Source organism: Electrophorus electricus, chromosome 25 (assembly GCF_013358815.1).
Source record: "Electrophorus electricus isolate fEleEle1 chromosome 25, fEleEle1.pri, whole genome shotgun sequence".
Classification (NCBI taxonomy): Eukaryota; Metazoa; Chordata; class Actinopteri; order Gymnotiformes; family Gymnotidae; genus Electrophorus; species Electrophorus electricus.
In genome coordinates this window covers 11,039,366-11,045,843 of record NC_049559.1, presented here as the reverse complement: position 1 = coordinate 11,045,843, position 6,478 = coordinate 11,039,366, and the positions used below count along the sequence as shown (strand labels likewise).

At 46.3% G+C, this 6,478-nt stretch overlaps 1 long non-coding RNA gene across 2 annotated transcripts; it reads right to left on the bottom strand.

The window, feature by feature from the left end:
• Window positions 1–737: 737 nt before the first annotated feature.
• Window positions 738–5,858, bottom strand: LOC113582429. 2 transcript variants are annotated; one of them, XR_004775636.1, is made up of 4 exons: window positions 3,460–5,858; window positions 2,828–3,042; window positions 1,084–1,716; window positions 738–876 (listed from the first exon to the last, which is right to left on the bottom strand). It is a non-coding gene; the product is annotated as an uncharacterized LOC113582429 (long non-coding RNA). The 2 variants fall into 2 exon arrangements; XR_003411161.2 differs by having other exon boundaries at window positions 738–1,716.
• Window positions 5,859–6,478: the final 620 nt, after the last annotated feature.

Below are 6,478 nucleotides of genomic sequence, written 5' to 3'. Positions count from 1 at the left end.
ATGTTGACTCAGACAAAGTCCAGAGGCTGTCCAGTCCCTCACTCATACCTTTCTTCACCTGTGACCCTGTGGCCCCTGTTTGTTGGTAATGGACGCAGTGTAGAGAAAAGCACGCAAGCATATCTGATATTTTGCTAACACACTAGCTAAATTCTTATGCTGAAGGATAAACACCAGATGGATTTGATGTTTGACTGTGTTAACCATACAATGACATTGCTTTCCTCCCTCTACATAACATCCATCACCAAAGAAGGACACGGTGCTGTCATGTATGGGGTCAGGGAGGGGACATTTGTGACAATAGTTAGTCCTTTGACGTGAAGTCTTTTTACCTGAGAACTGATGGTAGGGTTTGAGGACGTCCTCAGATACACAACCTATCCAGGTATTTGGGCTAGCCTAGTGAATGGCTTTGAATCTTCTTCAAAAACCATGAGGAAGATGGAATCCTGTTTCTGTTGTTGGCTGGAGAGGTGACCCTGAAGGTCGCGGCAGTTTCGTGGGCTGTCCGCTTTCTTTATTTTGCTTCAGTCTGGTCACGAGGCCACATCTCCCTCACCCTCTCGCTCCACAAATAAACTCTGTCTGCTCATCGCAGTTCTCTCTCACAGCCATCTCCGGCTGCGGTGTCTCTGCAACCCGTCGCAGCACATTTGCCCCGGCTAACCCCGCCGACAACAGCTTCGCCCAAGTGTCCTCCCTCTGCCTATTTTTACCCCCCCCCCAGCCTTCTTGCTGTCTCCGCTCTGTCCATCTGCCCGTCTTCGAGACGCTGCGCGCCGCGTCCTCTCTTGGTTATTTGCTTCCCTGGTTTCAGCTGCGCCTCCAGATTTGCTTTTTGAAGACAGATGGTAGGGGGCTGAGGTTTGCTAGCTGTTCCGCCCAAACACATATATGACCGAAAACAAATAGAACAAAGGCAATTGGGAAAAACAACAACAACAACAACAACAACAACAACAACAACAACAAAAAAGCACTGCAGGGGAAATTCCCAACAGCCATATGCTTATGCATTTTCTAAAGGTTTTTACTAAAGGAATTCTGGAACCCAGCTTCTGGAATGCAATCAATACACACGTGGATATCAAAAACAATCAGGCTCATTCCAGTGCAATCAGGGCAAGGGGTTGACGTTCCACATCTTCTCGGAAGGTTGACCCAGGCTCGGGAGACTTGAGGGGGATTTCTCTAATAAACTCCATAAGGAGCCAGGCTAGCGGTGGGCATGGCTGCACCTCCAGAGAGCGAATGTGAAACGGTCGCCTTGGCGAGAGCAGAACACGCAGCTGGCATTCCGTAATCCTGCAAGAAAAAGGCATTTGTCCATGTGGCCTTTCTCACCCTGCTAGGAGGTGCAGGAGTCTGAGGTTTTAAAAGACACACAGTAAAATCCACTTAAATATTTGTGGAAAAAAAAACATTAGGCTGGAGGTGTGTGTGTGCGTGTTGACTTGGATTCTCTGACTGGTTGGAAAAAATGATGAAAACGTGCTGGCTTTATAAGAGTCTGTATTAATTCCATTTACCATTCTTCCCAGGAATTAATGAACAGACAAGCCTCTGAGCTTGGTGGAGGTGACTGTGAGGTGGGTTTGTCTCACCCAGCTGCCCGGCAGACTAAACCCGGCAGACTAAACCCAGCAGACTAAACCCAGCAGACGTGTAACATATTCACGCTTCCTTTCCTCTTGTCTTCTTTTTGGCCGCTCGCTGTGGAAATATTAAATCAGGTATTAATGTGGAAAAATGAAAGAAGACTTGTGGGGCAGAGCAGGGTTAAAGAAACACAAGGACAAAGGGGGGCAGAGAAAGAAAATCTGGAGAGACATAGACAGGATTAGTGACAGTGATTGAGTGGACTGAAATAGACTCACTTCTTTCTGTTTCTCAGAACAGAGGACAAGCATCAACCACAGGGTGTGGCAGTGTCACCAGTTTTGTGTGTGTGTGTGTGTGTGTGGGTGGGTGTGTGTGTGTGTGTGTGTGTGTGTGTGTGAGATCATGTCAAATGTCTGGCTTCACTGGGCAAAGACAGAAAGCAAGGGATGGTTTGGCATATAACCCAGCGGCTTTGGTTTGGACCAATATGGGCCGGACCGCACCACAATTAAATATGTCTCCATAACCATGTCCTTTTTTCTGTCTCCCTCTCTCTCTCTCTCTCTCTCTCTCTCTCTCTCTCTCTCTCTCTCTCTCTCTCTCTGCCCACATTCGCTTTCTCTCATCTTACTCTCCTCATTTTTCACCCGTTCCCTGATTTATGCATTTGGCCTCTGAACCCTGCTCACTTCATAAAGGGACATTTATGTTACAGTGTTCAATTGTGGCTACAGATCAGTAATGTCTAAGCGAAACCTTCGCTACAAAGAGCTTGACTCCTGTGACTCGGTTTCACCATGTGATTCTTTTCACGATATGAAAACGTATATATATATCATTATTGATTTTTAACACTGATTTGTTTGTTGTTATTTTTTGTTTTCTTTTGATCTGTTTCTTATATGTGTGTGTGTGTGTGTGTGTGTGTGTGTGTGTGTGTTAGAGATCCAGCATGATTACTGCACACAAGTGCAGTGGGAAGCAGCAAGCAGAGGTAGATAACTTATCAGATCAGCAAGCTGCTGTTTCTCACTGGATTACAGAGTTTACTAAACACACACACACACACAAACACACACACAATAGAAACATGCGCAGCTGCATGCCCATAAGGCATCCAGACATGCAATCAGTAGCTTGTTGGCTGCACACACACATACACACACACACACACACACACACACACACAAACACAAACAATTGGATATCCATTAAGGATTACCTCGTATGTTCCCTGAAGCGGTTCATCATGGAGATCACTGAGCCATAGGCTCGTCTGGCTTTGCATGCGTTTGACTGGGGACAGGAGGACTCAAATAGCAACTTCAGTGTGGAGCATTACAGCACCGTGGGGTTGAGGTTTCAGAAGGTCCGCCTCCTCTAGTCGCTTGCACCTCCAGGCAGCAGAGCCCAGCGGACGCCAAGCAGAGGTTAGGCCTGTAGCGATGTGGACATGACAAGAGGTGAGTCATTCAGCAGTAACGATAGCGAATAATAAAATGCCTACACGTGTCGTATTGATATAAGAACTGTTTAAGGCCACTCCTGAGAGGTGCTGTAGTAACCTTACTCAGCTTGATAAGTAATTAACTAATTAACAAATCCTTGATTAGTCAAATCAGATTGGTTAGTGTAGAATGCATCAAACTGTGCAGAGCAAAGACCCTTTCTGACATAAAATTATAACTGACTAATTATAAGTAGGCAAATAAGTTATTAAATATATAGCAATTATTTCTTCTGTCGAATGATTATTTGAAGGATTCTTTGAAGACTAAGAGAGCGACTGAGAGGTTTGGCAGTGAAAGGAAGTAACATGGAAGAATGTAGGAAAGGGCTGCACCCACGGCTCACCCAGAGACGTGACCTCAGCGAGCGCTTCTGCGTGAATGACAGCTGGAGGGCTGCCCGTTCATTACAGGAGGCGAACAGCGGGTGCAGTAAGCTTCCTAACCTCTCATCTGCCCAACATTCCGGAGGAATTACACGGGATGAGAGGGATGGAGCCATGCTGGAGTTGCTGGCCCTGTGGGGAGATGGTGAGCCCAAGACCGAGGACGCGTCTGCGCTGGCCTCGCGGAAGAACGAAACCGCACTCCCACAAAGAGACATTAACACATCCGGGTATCGCTTAATTGCTGCCATGAGGAGGCGCAGGGAGTGGATCGGGAGGAGCACATGGAAAACTGGAACGAGACCTACTAATACAAAATGACAAAGATGGAAGAAGAGAAAGATAGATGCCTCAATGAAAACAAAACTGCTTTCTCCTCCACCCCTCTTTGATTAAAGGTTGGAGACTGACAGAGAGCAATGCTGTTGTTCTTGCCCAACGAGCGATTTAATCCACCACTGTCACGAGCCTCGTCCTTACCAAAACACAGTCTGCATGCTTTAAGTCTTGGGTGTGTAAGCTGGCCCTGATAAGTGATAGAAAGATAGGAGGGAGGAGAAACCACGACCAAACAATCAGTCAGGTCATGTAGGAGAGCGCAGCAATGAGATGAAACATTTCGAATGAGCAATTGCTCACACATCGTAGGTCCTCTCATCGCAGCAACATTTATTTCATAAAAATCACTCACAGTCCTGCTTTGACAGTGACGCTCTTTAACAGTTACCAGCAGTGCCCAGCAGAATTCTAAGGCCTCATTGGCAAATTTTATTTTCTTTCTTTTTTTTTTTTTATAACTGGAGCCAAATCAATATCATATCAGTGGCCGATGGAACACCTGACAGTTCAATTTCACAACTGTCCCTGTGAATCGATGGTATGGGAATAGTTTTAGCCACTGGAGTTGATCCATCGTGCCCTCAGTAACCATCTCCACTGTATGCACAGCGCTACTACAGCGTGTAACCTCAACAGCCCGAAGAAAAGAACAGTCGACGTAGACGTCTCAAGGGAGACGAATTCGGCACTTGGGTTTGAGTGTGACGAATGTTCTACCGCTCAGTGTTTCCTGCCGTGTTTCGTCCACTTCTCAGACTACACAGCACACAGAGACACTTTCAGCTTCTTCAGATGCATTAAGGAAAGTGATCGTTTTGATTGCCTTCTGTTACTTAATTTACATGTGTAATTCACACTAATTATTTCAAGAGGTGCAGATAAATGAAGTTGGAGCAAATAAATGGGCCAAGACACTCTGGTTTTGCTAGAAGATTAAGCAAATGTAATGTTTTGCAGTGTAGTGGGTGGGGCTGCTTATTAGAACACAGCCGGAAAAGCGTGCTTCATCAGCAAACCGAATCCAGCCGCCGAGGGAGTAAGCGAGTTGAGTCACGTTTGAGTCACTTCTCCTTCAGCTTGGTACCTTTTGAGTCTTCTGGATCTCCAATCAGAGTGCTGAGGTCAAAGCATAACAGGCCAAAGTGATGAAATGTGAAAGCAAGAACACAGAAGAATGAGTGACGGGAACAGCGAGGCATGTGGAGAGGTTGAAATGACAGTTTAAAAAAGTCTTTCCCCTTTACCAGATGTCAAAGCCCAATTGGACTGGACTAACAAAAATAAATTTAGTGCAAAAATGGCATGGGCTTTACTGTAGGCTTGAGAGGGATTGTGGGATTGGCGTGTGCCCATTATAAACGGGCATTTCTCCTTCCTGAACATGAGTCAGCAAACTAATGCCAAACAGGAAATTACCTCAGCCTCCAACCGCTGAGCACAATAACCCAAAATGGGCTACTTCTCCTCTCCTTATTCTTTTAGGTAAATGGCAACGGACAATCGCAGTTTTGCTGTTGTAGATGGCAGTAAACAAGAACAGTTAACAAGAGCTATGACACATATTGTGGTGTACATGATGTCAATATTGTTATATCATGTAAAATACAAAAAGACAGTATGTTGAATTTATTTGCCAGCTATGTCTGGAGTGTCATTAACTAGGGTCTCTCTCTGACAGATTTAAAAGGCTTGATCTGCATCAATGAGACCATGGGCTACTTGCATATAGACTCACAATAACAGTCTCCAAAATTATTTTGGCAGGAATAAATTTACTCACTAAAGGAAAAAATGTTTCTTGCACATCCTTCATTTTAGATTTTAAACAATTTAGATGTATGAAAATCTAAATGGTGTCCCCTTACCCGGCACAATTGAGGCTCACTTTCTCACAACTACTTCTGTCAGGAAGAAGCTTCTGGAATAAATCAAACATCTCAAATTGCTCGTCCTCTGTTAAGCTTTGGATGACAGTAGTTCCCCTTGGTCCCTTTCCCCTGTCTCTCCCACAGCCAGCAGAGGTGGGGTCTGTCCTCGTCCCTATCTCCAGCGTTGGAGCTCTGCGGACGGATGTACCCAGCCCTAGCCAAACCCGGCAGACCCCGGGGTCGTTCAGACGTTTCCTCTTCCATGCAGGAGGGCGGTGAGGAAGATCATGACACATGGAGAAATCAAGCTGCAGCCTCTTGCAAAAGGGTCCAGGGATTAGGAGTTTTGGGTCTCTCAGAGGGTGTGTGTCATCAGCTGTGCGAGTGAGGACCACGCACACTCGTGCGTGCTTTCTCGTTTAAAGCTGCGTTCGGGCTCTATCACACGCGCGCACACACACACACACACACACACACACACATACACACACACAGTCACATGGAGTTTCCACAAGCTGCGGGGTAGAAGTAACCGTGGCGTCACCACAGGATCTGCAGGACCCGTTGTTGTGGGCGGGACGAAGGCCCTGTGAAGGCTTTGCAGCTGCAGACAGTAAAAGACAGAGGGAAGGTTCCAGCTGTGCTATGACAGATCCTTCAGGGGCAGGAAGGGTCCTTTACAAGGGCAGGAGGTGGGAGGAGAGGGCCCGGAGAGGATCTCCTCTGTGGTGCCTCCAGCCAGAATTTCATTCAAGCAGAATACAGAGCCTTC